General features: G+C 41.2%; 1 pseudogene; it reads right to left on the reverse strand.

The window, feature by feature from the left end:
* Positions 1-7,355: 7,355 nt before the first annotated feature.
* Positions 7,356-16,813, reverse strand: part of LOC137562296 (chloride anion exchanger-like) — a 97,931-nt pseudogene continuing 88,473 nt past the window's right edge.

The raw sequence follows: 16,813 nt of genomic DNA on the forward strand, positions 1-16,813 counted from the left end.
CTGGCTGGTACTACAGCAATGTCACTTAATAATCTTATGCTGGGTACACGCAATGCGTTTTTCGGTTGATTTTCCGTCCGATCGATTTCCGATTCGTTTTTCCGATCGATTTTCAATTCAATACTGTTATCTTTTCTTATCTATTTCCATTCACTTCTATGAGAAATGGATCAGAAAAACGCTTGGAGTGACCTTTTGGCTGCACAGGAAAAAGGAGGGACGCACTGCTAAAAATGATTAATTGGCTTAAATATATGTCCACAGAACTGACCCAAATTATATGTTATTAAAATAAATTACATTCAAAAAAAATCTGTAGAAATGCACTAAAAAAAGATATGATGGAGCTGGATAGCATACTAGGTAGGCTGTAGTGGTTGTTGTGGGATTTGAACTCTTGACTTTGATGTGGGATTTGAACACTTGACTTTGAATCCCGGCTCAGGATATTAAGGAGTCTTTGGGCAAGCCTCCCTAATCATCCTGGTTGCCAGTCGAGCGGGAACTAAGTGGCTGCTGCCCTGAAGTGCTTTGAGTCCGCCAGGAGAAAAGCACATTATAAATGTTCTGTGTCTTGTCATATTTTTTTATTGATGGATCATGTGCCATACCTGCATTTTCTGTTTCCTATACTGTGTACAATTAGAGGGGTTAAAATAACATTTCCATACAACATACAAATATGGTTATAAACAATTAGGCAATCTTATTAACTTCTTTATATATTTCCTCTTATTGACTCTTCTCTGAAACTAACCTTTGGAGCTAGATACAGTTACAAAGTTCCTTGTAAATAGCTGTTACTCACGTTTTTGTGTAACTAAAATGTGCGTAACTCATACCTCCCAACTTTTTGAGATGAGACAGCGGGACACTTAAGCCACACCCCCAACACACCCCCAACCACCCCCCTGACACACCCCTAGTCAATCATTTTATATATATATATATATATATATATATATATATATATATATATATATATATATATATACCGGTATATCCTTTATTAAAAAAATAATTGTGGGTGGGGAGAAGGGTGAGGGTGCCCATGGGTGAGGAGGTAAAAAAAATGATCGAGGCCCCAGCCGGCGGATGCGGTGTGTGAGATGCGGGTCTGGGATATTATTGTCCCTCCCTCCCTCCAAATGTGCCCCCCAGTGTCCCCCTGTATGTAGAGATTAGGAGCGCAGCAGAGTGGGCAGTCTTACCATTCCTTCTCACGTACCGGGCATCTGGTCTTCTCCGCTTCCTGCTTCCTGTGAGGTCACAGGAAGTAGATGGAAGACCAGATGCCCGGTACGCGAGAAGGAATGGTAAGACTGCCCGCTCCGCTGCGCTCCTAATCTCTACATACAGGGGGACACTGGGAGGCACATTCGGAGGGAGGGAGGGGCAATATTATCCCAGGCCCGCATCCGACACACCGCATCCGCTGTCTGGGGCCTCGATCATTTTTTTTGCACATCTGACCCCCCAGCCGCCCGGGACACTGGGGGGGGGCATAACGGGATAGCAGGACAGCCCCCCCCCCCAAATCGGGACTGTCCCGCCAAAAACGGGACAGTTGGGGGCTATGCGTAACTGTTTTCCAGAAAAGTACAGGATGTATTTAAAAGCTTTTAAATATTATCACTGTGGGTGTAACCCTGTGTTTGTTTCTTTTCACCCACTTATGAATATACAGAATTACAAAACAGGTTGCTTCCACTCATGAAGGGCCTTTTTCCACTGCAAACTGCAATTGCAAACACACTGTGATGCGATTGCAAACTGTCCAAATTGAAACACATGTTTTTCTGTGCAACTTTTATATTTTATAATGCTTTTGTGTTTACAGTTTTTACTAAACAGGGAAAAAACTAAACAGGGAAATTGCATGGAAATCAGGTAGCACTGTATTTGTTGTTTTACACTCCTGCTGCCCTTAACCCAAACAAACACAGGAAATATGCAGTATGCATTACATTTGTATTTGGAGAAAAATCAAATCCTATCAGTGGTAAAGGGGCACAACAATTTCAATTACCTTGCCAGTGTACTTGCGATCTGTGAGTGGAATGCGATCCAAAAATAAGATTGAATTGTGTTTAAGTAGGAAAGGCTCCTTTATGTAATTTCCCTATGGAAACATACACACTGCAGTGGTTATAATTTCGATCAATGGCAAACGCGCTGCATGCAGAGTTTTGGGGGCGATTACTCTGTGAATCCCGTTCTATTGAACTGGAATCACAAGCGCAAATCGCAATGAATCGCCAGATTTTGTCCGCAAATCGCGATTGCGGGTAAAGTTCCGAGTGTGAATCAGCCTTTAATGTTCCATATATTTGGTAATATCTTGCCATTTAGATGCATTTTTACTGTGCTTGATGACACTATGGCTAGATGCTGATTAATTGCGTGGAATAATGCTTGTTAAAATATGAAATGTAGAAAGCGCTGTGAAACTATTTGCTTTCTCTGACAAAATCAAGCGATACTGTACTGTCATGAAATGCTACACTCACTTAAAAATGGAGATTTGTAAAGGCAAATGTGACATTAAAAGTAGGCTTGAGGTTCCAGATCACGAATGCTTCAATAGATTTAATCCATTTACATAATGTAAAGCACTGCAGAGTGTGACCCATAAACTACTTTCTACATCTGTCTTTATTTTATTTTTTTTTAAGTTAGAATCTCCCAAACTGAATAAATACACAGTACTAAAACAAAATGTGACATTTCCCTAAATTAAATTGTTTTCTGAATTTTATGAAGATATTACTTACAACTATGGTTGGTATTGGATCTGAAAGCTTAGTCTCCAAATTAGGGTTGGTGGGGAAGATTCATGCATTATGTTCATGTCGGTTGAGAACTCAACATATATATACTTTTCTTTTTTTATTTAAAAGGTATATACCCTCCTCCTGTCAATCACCACACATAGGATGATAAAATATATTTTCAGCTTGTACACAGTGTTGTAGAAACAGGAGTAAATAGCAACAGCTACCGATTGCATCACCTGGAAATAATCAGTTACTTTCCCTTATCTTTTTAGGTTATGATAGGAGTATGGTTACTGTGTGTTTATCCATTAGAAAAATCTGAACATGCTTCCATATACACAGGTTTATGTGTAGTGTGAAGTCAATCACAAATATTATTCATAAGGATGACATATTTTATTTTTTAGCTTGACATACTGAAGTGGAGCCAAGATTATTTTTGTTGCATACCTTATAGGGGCTTATTATCGCAAGTCATGTTTTTTGATTCCGTATCTAAACACACTTTGCAATTCAAGAGTGCATGCGTTTTCCATCCTTCATTCTAAAGCTACGTGCTTACTTTAGACTATAGTCATTTGAAACGGCTCAGAAATGATCGCTCGGCAGATAATCACACTTGAATCTTTTACAAACGAACATTAAATCTAAAAATGAACGATCAACATCAGTGGAAAATGCAGATCTGTCAGGAAGGATCTGATTAAATGACGATCGTTTATTTTTAATTATCTGTTGTTCCGAACGATCATAGTCAAAGTGTGTACGTAGCTTTGCTCTTGGCACTGGAATAAGAGCACTTCATAGGCAAAGGGCTATGGAAAATTCTGCAAGAATTATGAGCATGATGGTCTGGGGTTAAAATATAAATTAGAATAACTATCACAAAATACAGAAATTAAAACATAGTACTGTGCGCTTTTTCTAGGTTGAAAACACCTTATAAATCTCTATATAAACAGTCCAAGCACACATCTTAAGTCCATAGATTTCTATAAGTGGCAGTTCTGACATGAAGTCCACTTCAATTCTCATAACCTCATAGAATCAAAAGTCCTCAGGGGGAACACAATCCACCAGTAGGGCACCCTTTGAGGAACACACTCACCCTATAGGTGTGACCGGTCAGAATGAGTTTTCATGCAAGGAACCTCCTGCACTTCAAGGTCCTGCAACTTTAAATCTTCACTGAATGCCTCAAATAAAACAGCTAATATATCGTGATGCCGTTTAAACTTGTAAAAACTTTATTAAAAAAGCACAATCAAATGTCCATTGGTTTAAAAGCAAGCACAGATTTTTTCCTATGGGCTCTCCTACATTTATCTCCTGGTCAGGCAGCACCATTTGTCACTCCAGCGTTCAGCGTAATGCTCCACGCTATCCTCCTTGCGTCGCGTTTGGCCTAGTCTCCGCCGAAGATATTTCGCAACTGTCTCATTGTTCATCAGGGGCAGGTGCAAGAGAGCGCATTCTGACCAATCTAATAGTGGTTACACCTATAGGTTGAGTGTGTTCCCCCAAAGGGAAATCTATGGACTTTAGATGTGCGCTTGGACTGTTTACATAGAAATTCCACTCAATGACACTTCAGGAAATGTCTGATGAAGACACCGTCTTACTGCTGTCTCCATTAGTTTTGTATCATTCAATGATGTACAGAGCTATGTGGCTGTTGGTTCCACCACTGCTGTCCTCCTGCCAGTTTAGGCTAGTGAGCCTAGTTTCCAATTGTTTGTGTGTATTTCTGGACATGTCTTTTCATAAGCAGCCTCCTGTACACAGTAAACGTGAAAAAACGTTCTCAGCAGCAAATTGTTATTTATAGTATGAACATATGTGGTGCCCAGGAAAATGCAACTTGACAATTTTCTTTGTGCACAAAAAAAACTTACATTAGGTGGAAATAGCCCAATGAATTTACATGGACAAATCAAATTCATTTTTCGTGTGCAGAAAGACAGAGACAAACAGAACTAGAGCAAGTTGGCGATGTCTTAACCTCCCTGGCGGTAACTCCGAGCCAGGCTCTGGGCAGAAAACCACAGCTCAAAGAGTTAACCCTGAGCCTGACTCTTGGTAGCTGCCAGGAACTCTATGCAGAGTATATCTCTCAGCGGGTGTTTTAAAGTGGAATATAACCCTGCATTTCAACTTTGCTCTAAAACATTATTTACAGTATATTATATGCAACCAGCATTTTTTTTTTTACTAGACCAGCATTGGAAGGGTTACACAGGGCTTTAAAGTCCCTAGAGATTTCTGCAGACACATCCGAACTTCAGTTAGATACTTTTTGTTTACAAATATGTATCTTTTAAGTGTTTATTGTGACTCATCTCTCTCACTGAGAAGGAGCTTGGAGGACAGCCAAAGAGTGTGTAACTGTTTATCAATAGATACATCTAACTCAATAGAATGTAACTATCTGAACGTCTGCACGGAACTTAAAACCTCTGTGTTTAACCCTTCCAATGCTGGTCTAGTAAAAAAAAAATGCTTTTTGCATATAATATGCTGTAAATAATGTTTTAGAGCAAAGTTGAAATGCAGGGTTATATTCCGCTTTAACTCACCTCCCCCAGGATCCAGACATTGGCAGCCATTCTCCTTCTTGTCCTCGGAGGCTCTGCATCCCTCTGGTGTGATTTCTGTTTGTTGTCATGACGATAGATGCCAATCTCACTACAGGGTTACAGCACCACCCAGAGGATGGAGGGAGAATTGCAGCACAGGATCCCAGGAAGGTGAGTAAATGCTGGGCTGCAGCAAATCAAATGTGCAGTATGATTATTTCCAGATTTTAGGGTCTGAAAGCATGCTAAAAAAATGACACCGCTTTTAGACCCTAAAATCTGGAAATAATCATACCACCAGGGAGGTTAATTAAAATCCTCTACCTTGATAAAATACCGAAAATGGTTGGGAGTTTATTGCTCAGTTATGCTGGCGTTAACAGATACATTTTGAGTAAAAAATAAAATTTTCTGACAAAAATACTGGGAATGTATAATTTTCTTACCTGTCTATCCCTGGGTTTTCATAGGCACTGAGTAGTATTTCTATCTGGCATGTGGCGACATCAAAAACACTGACTAGAGTATGACTGTCCTGAAGGTCTTTACAAGGGCCTGCAGATGTCATGAATATTAGCGTGCCTAATTGGACAGTTACCTGTACAATCTTAATTTTCTTCATCGGAAAACATTTTTGGAATTGTTTTTGGTTACTGGCTTGGAAGTTTACAAGTATTCTCTGATGTCAATGTCCTCCTCTCCTGCCATCAGCAAGGTGAAAAGTCTTTGGTGGCCTACTATTGTAGTTCTCACTGCAGCTCACAGCAAGATTCTTTGTACCTCTCTCAATAGGGCAAAACAGTGTGTTTGTACAGGGGTCCCAAGTTAACCATCAGCTGAAACAATTGTTTTGGTTGACAATAATTTTAAAGTGGACCTGAGCTCAGAGGGTCCTCTCTGCTCTAAAAGATACGCAACAGCATAATAACCTTTAAAGAAAACCTGAACTGAAAATTAAAAGTCAAAATAAACATACACAACTCATACTTACCTCCCATGTAGTCTACTCCTCCGTCTCTTTCTCCTGTCCTGCGTCCTGTTTGTCCACTGTGATCAAGGGAATTCTCCGTTCTCCATTTTGAAAATGGCCACTACCCCATAACAGCTTTCTGGTCAGCACACTGTTAAACTGTAACATCGCTTACTTGAGCCATAGGGAAAAATAGACATTACCGGGCACATCAGTTGTCCACTCAGCTATAACTGACAGTAACTGATATATAACTGACAGCAACTGATATATTTCAGTTCTGACAAAATGTTGTCAGAACTGGAAGGGATCACTGTCAGAAGCAGATGGTGAGCTTCTGAGAGGAACTGATGGCAAGGTAACTATGAAATGTTCATTTGAAGTTACCTCATGTGTTTATTTTAAATAATTTTACTCAGTACAGGTTCCCTTTAAACAAAAAAAAACATTTCTTTTTTACAGCTGATACAAATCCTAAAATAAATCTGCACTGTTTCTACTTCCTGATTCATGGAAGCAGACATATTGTTAACACCATGTGCTTTCAAGTGAGCTTATCTGCCATCTCTGCCATGGCAGTCCTGTGACACGGGGAAGATCAAAGTACAACTAGTAAATAGAAAGAAATAAGGGGGAATTAAACAGGCTAAACTCTCTAAATACATACAGAGTGCATTTCTCTATGTTTTCCTTCTGTCTTGTGCAAGAGGTCAGGTCCATTTTAAATGTGTTGGTAGCTGAAGGATGCCCAGATGCTTAAGCTATGTACACAAACTTGAACAAAATCGGCTGAAGCAGCCAATAACGACTGCCTCATTTAATAATCAGGCATGTCTAGAGTGGCCCCAGTAGCCCGAGACCCACGACAGCTGAGCCACCAGTGATCCGCCCAGTAGATCAACTCACCAGAGTGACAGCTGATTCTTTTGGTTACGCCGCTCCCCCACCCGCTGCATAATGTCAGGCATGTGCCACTAAGTCACTACTCTGCTCCCCCCACATAGCAACAGAGCTTATCGTCAGCTATACAGCTCACTTTGCATCTGGACAGCCCAGCTCAACAATGTGCCCCAAAGGTATTGGGTCCCGATCCCTGACGGGCAATATTATGGTCTAAAGACATAATGACATAAATATATGTACATCACTATTTAACCAATGTGTGGACCCCCCCCCCAATTTCAGTAAATGGTGGAAATAAGAACAATCAAATAAAATATATTTAATATACATAGCATACGCCAACATTTAAACTGACTTGTGAATTTAAAATGTATTTGTGCTGAATTCTTGATACAAGTGAGTGCATACTGCCATTAAAGTGGATCCGAGATTAACTTTTACTCATTGCATAATTGTGTTACTTTCCTATAGTTTATAGGGCATTCCTCAAGCCAAATACTTTCTTGTTTTTGTTTTAATACTCTAATTCCCTATAAACTAAATAAACCCCACCCACAGTTTTCAGAGAGCCTTGGCAGTAGCAAGGGCTCATGGGAGCTCAGTCTGGGCAGGAGGAGGGGGTGGTATTACTAGCCAGAGATTTCAGAGGCAGAGGGGGGGAGGGGGGGATTAGGTTTTTTTCAGTGTGAGTGCTGATGGTGCAGATAAGCCTGCCTCTGTGTAATGTTTCATGGCTGCTGTCATTGTATCACAAGAAGAAATAATCATATTCTATTAAAGGGGAACTGAAGAGAGAGGTATATGGAGGCTGTCATGTTTATTTCCTTTTAAGCAATACCAGTTGCCTGGCAGCCCTGCTGATCCTCTGCCTCTAATACTATTAGCCATAGCCCCTGAACAAGCATGCAGCAGATCAGGTGTTTCAGTGGTTCCGACTTATAAGTCTGATCTGACAAGACTAGCTGCATGCTTGTTTCTGGTTTTAATCAGATACTACTGCAGAGAAACAGACCAGCAGGGCTGCCAGGCAACTGGTATTGATTAAAAGGAAATAAACATGACAGCCTCCATATACCTCTCTCTTCAGTTCCCCTTTAAAGCAGTATGCAGACAGATTTGCTGTTTAAACTATCTAAACTGTACATAAGATATATAGACAAGTTAGTTGTTATAGTTAGTTTTTCATCTCGGATCCGCTTTAAGTCATCCTATGGTCCTTGTTAATGTTTGCAGATAAATATGATGAAAGGTCACCTGAAAATAACACTTCACTTAAATGAAAACATAATATTAAGGCTACCATTATAGTGAGTGATAACAGACATTTGTCTTAATTGATCATGGCTTGAAACTCTTAAAATTCCATTTTCTGTTGTCCATCAGGAAGCAAATAAACGTTTTAGAGCTGATTTACTATTGGACATGTGCAGTGGTGCACAGTAAAGTTACCCTGTTTTCAATTCAAAGATTTTAGTGTGCTATCACAGGAAAAATAGCTATTTCTGTGTTTGCTTGGTTGGGTGAATACTGAATAGGACAGTGTAAGTACTTATTGGCCCTTATCTAATAAACTCCCAAGAGATCATTTTTATCTATTTCTTTTATCTAAAAATAACTTTTCAGCATTCAACTATTGAAAAAGTACTAAAAATTAGGTACACAATTAACATCAAACTTATTTTCAATATCGTCTTTCATGATGGGAGCTTTAAAGGTGTTTAAGTGGCGTAAACTCAGGAGAAACGTTAATAGGTTATGAGTCATTGGGCTCAATTCTGGTAGCTATGTGAGGTAAATATTTTTTGGTAGGTAAAATACCTCATGAGGTATTTTCCTCTTCTTTTATCAATTCTGAAAGATTTTTCTCCATTTCAGAACATGAGGTAAAACATGTGGTAAAACATGAGGTAAATGCATAGAGTGAGGTAAAACATGAGGTATTTCAGTGGTAAGCCTGCAGCAAATAAGTATAGTCTTTAATTGTCTTCCATAATAACTTATGGAAGACAATTAAAGACTATTACTTATTTTCTGCAGGCTTACCACTGAAATACCTCATGTTTTACCTCACTCTATGCTAGTCTTTGGCCTCGATTCATAAAAGTGCCTGCGAGCGGGGAAAGTCGAGCGGGGAAACACCGCTGTCGGTATTTCCGCCTTCAGGCAGGTAATTCATAAAAATTTAGCTAGTTGTGACAGGCGTGCGGAGATACTCCGCTGTAGGCAGGCGTTAGGCTGTCCTACGCATGCGGAAACAGGAGAAGCAGGCGGAATCCCTCCGTGCGGTGTTCTCTCTGCAGCTGCTTGGGAGGTCTGTCCCATTCACTGCAACGGATTCCGCATGCTTCTCGCCACATCAGAGGTAGCGGTAATCCCCGTCTGCATACCGCTACCTCTAATCTTTATGAATTGACATTTGTTACTTTTGCTGTGATAATCACCGCGCAAGGCGGTGATTGATCACTCTGCTCGTGGATGTCGGCTTTTCATGCGGAAAAAGCCTTTATGAATACATATTTTGCTGTGTGGTCGGTAAAGCGAGCGGTTTTCTGCATTTCCTCATGCGGAAATGCTTTATGAATCGAGGCCTTTGGAAGATGTTTTCTTTTTTTTTTGAGGAGGGAAGGTGTATTTGAGTATGTAGCAACCTATGAAAAGTAAATTTATAGGCATCCATTACAAAAATAAATAAATAAATAAATCCAGCTCATTTACCTTAGGCAGGGGTCATACTTGTCTTTCAGTTTCTACACTTTTCAGAAAACTGAAAGACAAGTGTGACCTCTACCTTACAACAACTAATGTAATTTATAGAGAAAACTGACAAATTGCGCAAGATGTCAGTTTTTTTTCTGCGCGTGAAATCTACATTCAAGTGTGACCTAGCTCATTGCTTAACATGAGTTCTCAGTTGAAAACAGTTTTTCTGTGCAGAAAACGCGCACGAAAGCCGACAAGTGTGACCCCGGCCTTAGAGGCTGGGGGGAGGGGGGGGGGATTTGTTGGTCAGATCACTTTTACTTATTTCAGCAAAATATGGGGGCCCTGAACACAGAACAAGCTGAAAAGGCTCCATGTTATGTGACAGATATCACAATTCTGTCACAGCACTGCATTTATCATGTGGTAGAGGTAGGTCTAATTATGTGAGGTAAAAGACATGCAAACATGCACCTTATTTCACTTCAGAATTCAAGTGTGAGGTATTTTACTACTAAATACCACACATTTATAGTAGAAAATTACCACATGAATTACCTCATGAAATTACATGAGGTAAAACTTTACTTAAACTACCAGAATTCAAAAGTTGATTTCCTTCATGAGGTAAACCCAATTCCATGAGGTAATTATTTACTAAACGCTACCAGAATTGAGCCCATTGTAGGTATGTTTGCTCTCCCTATTTGTGAAGAACATCCCTTACTTGAAAAACATTATATTCCAAAGCTAGCATGGGAAAATATTAATTTAGAAAAGGTTGCAGGATGTGCCAGTGACCCGCTTAAAATGAACCTGAAGCAAAAAAAAAAAAACTAAAAAAAAAAAATTGAATACTTACCTTAGTAGTGGGAAGCCTCTTGATAGTCCAGAGGCTTCCCCCATCCTCCTCAACCCTACCAATCCAGGGCTGGGACCCTCTCAATATGTTCTTCTGGCCGTGCTCCTGCCCATCTATGAGCACTGCCACACTGCGCAGGCACTAGTATAGCCCATGCCTGTGCAGTAGCAGGGAGTCGCTTGTGCACATTTTTTCCTCCATGCACAACCAGCTCTGTACTACTGTGCAGACGCACCCCATACACGTGCCTGAGGGAACGCTCATACATGGAAAGGAGTAGTGATGAGCAGAAATTATGCCTATGCATAATTACGCATTGTAATTCGCAATTATGCATCGTAATGTGAAGTTTCGGGGAAAAGCGTAATTAATTTTGTATGTGATTGTAAGCATTCATAATTACGCATGAATGTACATGTAATTTCTTGCCTACTTTGGCGGTGAAGAGCAAAGCCCCCATTGCTGCCAATAGAAAAATAGTGGGTACAAGTTAAAAAACTAATTGATCAAAAAGACCTTCTAGTTTTTGAGAACATTTTAAAAATACAAAGAAAAATGTTTTTTAAACAGTCATTTTTCTGAGTTTAAAAACCATTTTGTTTGCATTTTTAAAATCGATTTATTTTCTCAAAAACTACAAGGTCTTTTTTTTTAAATATTTTTTGACTTGTACCTACTGTTCTTCTTAACATATGTAGCAATTTTGGTAGCAATAGCATGTATGGAAGCTTTGCTATTCACCGCCAAAGTCGGCACAAAATTATGTGTAAATGTGCGTACTGTATATACTCATGTATAAGCCTAATTTTTCAGCATAAATATGTGCAGAAAAGTTACCCCCTTGGCTTATATGCGAGTCAGTGGAGCAAAACAGATGGTGGAGCAGGTTTTGTTAATGGCTGAGGAGCGTAAGGATTGTGCACTAGTGATCCTGCTTTTACCAGCTCGCCCCCTGCTGTGTCCGTGGACTCCATCCCCTGCAACATAGTGTGCAGAGTTTGCTGCTCAAGGCTACCTGTGTCCCCTAGCTTATGGAGCTGAACATGCAAGCAACGTGTCAGTGGTGCAATGATCGGGTATTCTTCCTGTGTGGCAATTGCTGTGCCTCATATCTATGATGCCATCTAGTGGCTTCTTTGAGACACAGCTGTATGATCCTGGGGCACATCTGGCTATGGGGAGTGGGCTGACTTGTACTGGGGGAATATCTGGCTACTGTGGAGGGGGCTATATTGGGGAGACTGCTTATACACAAGTCAATCACTTTTTCCTGGTTTCTGAGGGAAAAGTGGGTACCTCGGCTTATACACAGGAAGGCTTATATGCGAGTATGTAAATTCATGCATGATTATGAATGACTACAAAATCAATTGAATTCATGATTTCTAATTACATATAGGCGTAATTGCAAAAATGTACGCAAAATTTAGTGTAATTGTAATTAGCTGATTACAATCATCACCGGACAGGAGCATGGCTGCAGAGAAGAAAAGGGTCTTGGTGAACAGCAGTAGGGTGCAGCAGTCACCTGGATCATCCAGAAGCTTCCCTTTACTGAGGTAAGTATCTATATTTTCTTTTTTTCTCCCCATGGGTTTGCTAAAAGTCCTCCATCTACTTTCCAGTCACTCTTTCTATGGTGTCTTGCCGGTCATTGACCACTGTATGCACAAAGGTGTACTGTGATTTGGGCATGCAATTTAATATGTTCACACTTATTATAAGTATAATATATAAGTTATAAGTATAAAAAATGTTTGTGATAATCCAGAAATTAAAATGAAAAAAAGTAAAAAGAAACCACAAAACAAAATAAACTTTTACTATACATAGCTCTTAACCAAGTTCCCAAAGGCTTAAAATCTTGTTTCATGTAGCATCTGCAAATGAAGAAAGATATTGTGTATCAATATACCTTAACCTGAACCCAATGCATCTCTCACCAAATGAATGATATGTAATTTAAAGTGACTATGTAACAACATTTTTAGCCTTATTTCTTCTATCCTATAAGTTCCTATACTTGTTCTAATGTGGTCTGGATTACTGCAGCCTTTTCTAGTTGCACTGCCTCTGTAATATATTGAATCTTCTTTTCTTTGTCAAGCTTTGTCGACCCAGGGAGGACTGAGCTTCCTCTGTTGTAATGAATACAAGTTATGCACGCCCCCTGCAGGCTCTGTGTACTTTGTTTATTTCTCACAGACAGCTTGTCTGTGTCATGCAGCTTGTGAGGCAGAAGGGGGAAGGAGCTGCCTGTCATGATGCAGAGAAACTGTGAGAATCCCAGACTGGAGTGCAGATAATACACTATGTAATAAAAACATGTAGTATACTGTAACATTATATATATATATATATATATATATATATATATATATATATATATATATATACACACACACACACACACGCATTGTATATACAAACATCACATCCTGGGTAGCGGCCATGTTTTTTGTTTGTAAACACTGCCTAAAACTGTCGATTAAAAGCTAGAATCGCGGTGGGGAGCGGCGGAAATGGCGAAGAGGGACCCAGGAGATCACAGTGACTCGATTGGTATGTTTTTTTATTGTACAAATCGGACAGTACAGATCCTCTTTGAAAAGCATGCATATTATTAATGTATCAGTATATCAGCAGTCAGTGCCCAGATATTTTACATGAGTAATCACATATTTCTGAAATATATATGTATATATATAAAAAAATAACTATTGAGAGTTTGTTTTCTGTTTTGCCCATGCCTCTCTCAATGTTCTCAATGGCTGCTCAGTTGGTCATATGACTTCAAGTTCCTACACAGCTACAACAGTCACCAATTTTCTCTTCCAGCACAGTATGTTATTAGGTTTGTCTTAAAAGACACCTGGAGTGAGAGGGATATGTTGTCATATGTATTTCCTGCTGATCATCTTCCTCTATATTAATACTTTTAGTGCTCTGACTAAACTCTGACTGGATTAGCTGCATGCTTGTTTGAGGTGTGTTATTCAGATATTACTAATGCCTGAATGGTCAATAGGACTGCTAGGTAGTGTTGGGCGAACAGTGTTCGCCACTGTTCGGGTTCTGCAGAACATCACCGTGTTCGGGTGATGTTCGAGTTCGGCCGAACACCTGATGGTGTTCGGCCAAACTGTTCGGCCATATGGCCGAACTAAGAGCGCATGGCCGAACGTTGGCCGAACGTTACCCGAACGTTCGGCTAGCGCTGTGATTGGCCGAACGGGTCACGTAGTTCGGGTAAATAAATACCCGATCCACGTCATTTCTCCGCCATTTGTCTGTGGGTTTAGCTTTGGGTAGGCAGGCAGGGTAGTTCTCTCTCCAGCCAGGCTAGCCAGGGTCCCCCGGTCATTGTGTCGCTGCTGGGAATAGTAGTACACCACTCACCCACACTATATAGCATTGTGTTTACTGCCACTCTGTGTGTCTGCTGGGAACAGTAGTATACCGCTCACCCTGTATAGCATTGTGCTCTGTGTCGCTGCTGGGAATAGAAGTACACCGCTCACCCACACTATATAGCATTGTGTTTACTGCCACTCTGTGTGTCTGCTGGGAACAGTAGTACACCGCTCACCTTGTATAGCATTGTGCTCTGTCGCTGCTGGGAATAGTAGTACACCGCTCACCCACACTATATAGCATTGTGTTTACTGCCACTCTGTGTCTCTGCTGGGAACAGTAGTACACCGCTCACCCACCACTGTATAGCATTGTGCTCTGTGTCGCTGCTGGGAACAGTAGTACACCGCTCAGCCACACTATATAGCATTGTGTTTACTGCCACTCTGTGTCTCTGCTGGGAACAGTAGTACACCGCTCACCCACCACTGTATAGCATTGTGCTCTGTGTCGCTGCTGGGAACAGTAGTAAACCGCTCAGCCACACTATATAGCATTGTGTTTACTGCCACTCTGTGTCTCTGCTGGGAACAGTAGTACACCACTCACCCACCACTGTATAGCATTATGCTCTGTGTCGCTGCTGGGAACAGTAGTACACCGCTCAGCCACACTATATAGCATTGTGTTTACTGCCACTCTGTGTCTCTGCTGGGAACAGTAGTACACCGCTCACCTACCACTGTGTAGCTGTGTTGAACAATCCATCTGCACCCTTCAACTATTGGGTATCGAAGCTAGACACCTGGCACGAACTGGCAATGTACGCAATAGAGGTGCTGGCTTGCCCGGCAGCCAGCGTTATGTCGGAACGCTGTTTCAGTGCTGCCGGAGGCATCGTCACAGATCGGCGTATCCGCCTCTCCACAGAAAATGCAGACCGTCTGACTCAAATTAAAATGAATCAATCCTGGATTGGAAACGACTATGCAACACTCCTGGACCCCAACCAAGTAACATGAACAATGACCATCTGTGATGGGTTAGCGTTTCCGGTCCCTGTTTATTGAACCTCTTATCTGTATTACATTTATGACTGCATGGCGGTAAAAAGCATGCTATCCGCACGCTTCTTGTCCTCATGCAAGGCCTGGGTTGTTGTGCCTGAAAGCGTGGCCTTCTCCTCCTGCGCCTCCTCCTGTTCCATCACGTGTGCTGCTGCTGGGTTAGCGTTGCCGGTCCCTGTTTATGGAACCTCTTATCTTTATTACATTTATGACTGCATGGCGGTAAAAAGAATGCTATCCGCACACTTCTTGTCCTCATGCAAGGCCTGGGTTGTTGTGTCTGAAAGCGTGGCCTTCTCCTCCTGCGCCTCCTCCTGTTCCATCACGTGTGCTGCTGCTGGGTTAGCGTTGCCGGTCCCTGTTTATGGAACCTCTTATCTTTATTACATTTATGACTGCATGGTGGCAAAATGCATACTATCCGCACACTTCTTGTCCTCATGCAAGGCCTGGGTTGTTGTGTCTGAAAGCGTGGCATTCTCCTCCTGCGCCTCCTCCTGTTCCATCACGTGTGCTGCTGCTGGGTTAGCGTTGCCAGTCCCTGTTTATGGAACATCTTATCTTTATTACATTTATGACTGCATGGCGGTAAAAAGCATGCTATCCGCACGCTTCTTGTCCTCATGCAAGGCCTGGGTTGTTGTGTCTGAAAGCGTGGCCTTCTCCTCCTGCGCCTCCTCCTGTTCCATCACGTGTACTGCTGCTGGGTTAGCGTTGCCGGTCCCTGTTTATGGAACCTCTTATTTTTATTACATTTATGACTGCATGGCGGCAAAATGCATGCTACCTGTGCAAAGAAAACAGACATTTCCCGCATTTAAAAGACAGTTTTCCCTTTGAAACTTTAAAATCGATTTTCTCAAAAACTATAAGCTCTTTTTGCTAATTTTTTTTCCTCTTGTACCCACTCCCAAGGTGCACATACCCTGTAAATTTGGGGTATGTAGCATGTAAGGAGGCTTTACAAAGCACGAAAGTTCGGGTCCCCATTGACTTCCATTATGTTCGGAGTTCGGCGCGAGCACCCGAACATCGCGGCCATGTTCGGCGAACATTCGCGAACCCGAACATCCAGGTGTTCGCCCAACACTACTGCTAGACAACTTGTATTGTTTAAAAAGGTAATAAATATGGCAGCCTCCATATCTCGCCTACTTCAGGTGTACTTTAAGTGCATGTAGGGCACTGCAAATTCAATATCCTTTTTTAAATCAACATTACTTTCAGAATAAGTCTGCTGTTTTGTTCACATTTAGAGGAAATCTGCTGTATATATTTGTAAAAAGAAATCACTAAGGTACAGCTATCTTCTGTTACGCTGTACAGAGTATTTAGTCTTGCCACTTCACTGTCTCTCAGGGGCTCACAATCGATCTACACATTCCTAGTCTAGTGCCAATTTTTAGGGGGAAGCCAATTAACTTATCTGTATGTTTTTGTGGTGTGAGAGGAAACCTGAATGCACAGAGGAAACCCATGCAGACACGGGGAGAACACACAAACTCTGTGCAGAAAGTGCCCTGGCTGGGATTCAAACCAGGGACCCATCTCTGTAAGGTGAGGGTGCTATCTATTACGCCAGTTCAGTAGACATAACAGAATGA

Source organism: Hyperolius riggenbachi, chromosome 3 (genome assembly GCF_040937935.1).
Source record: "Hyperolius riggenbachi isolate aHypRig1 chromosome 3, aHypRig1.pri, whole genome shotgun sequence".
Taxonomy (NCBI): Eukaryota; Metazoa; Chordata; class Amphibia; order Anura; family Hyperoliidae; genus Hyperolius; species Hyperolius riggenbachi.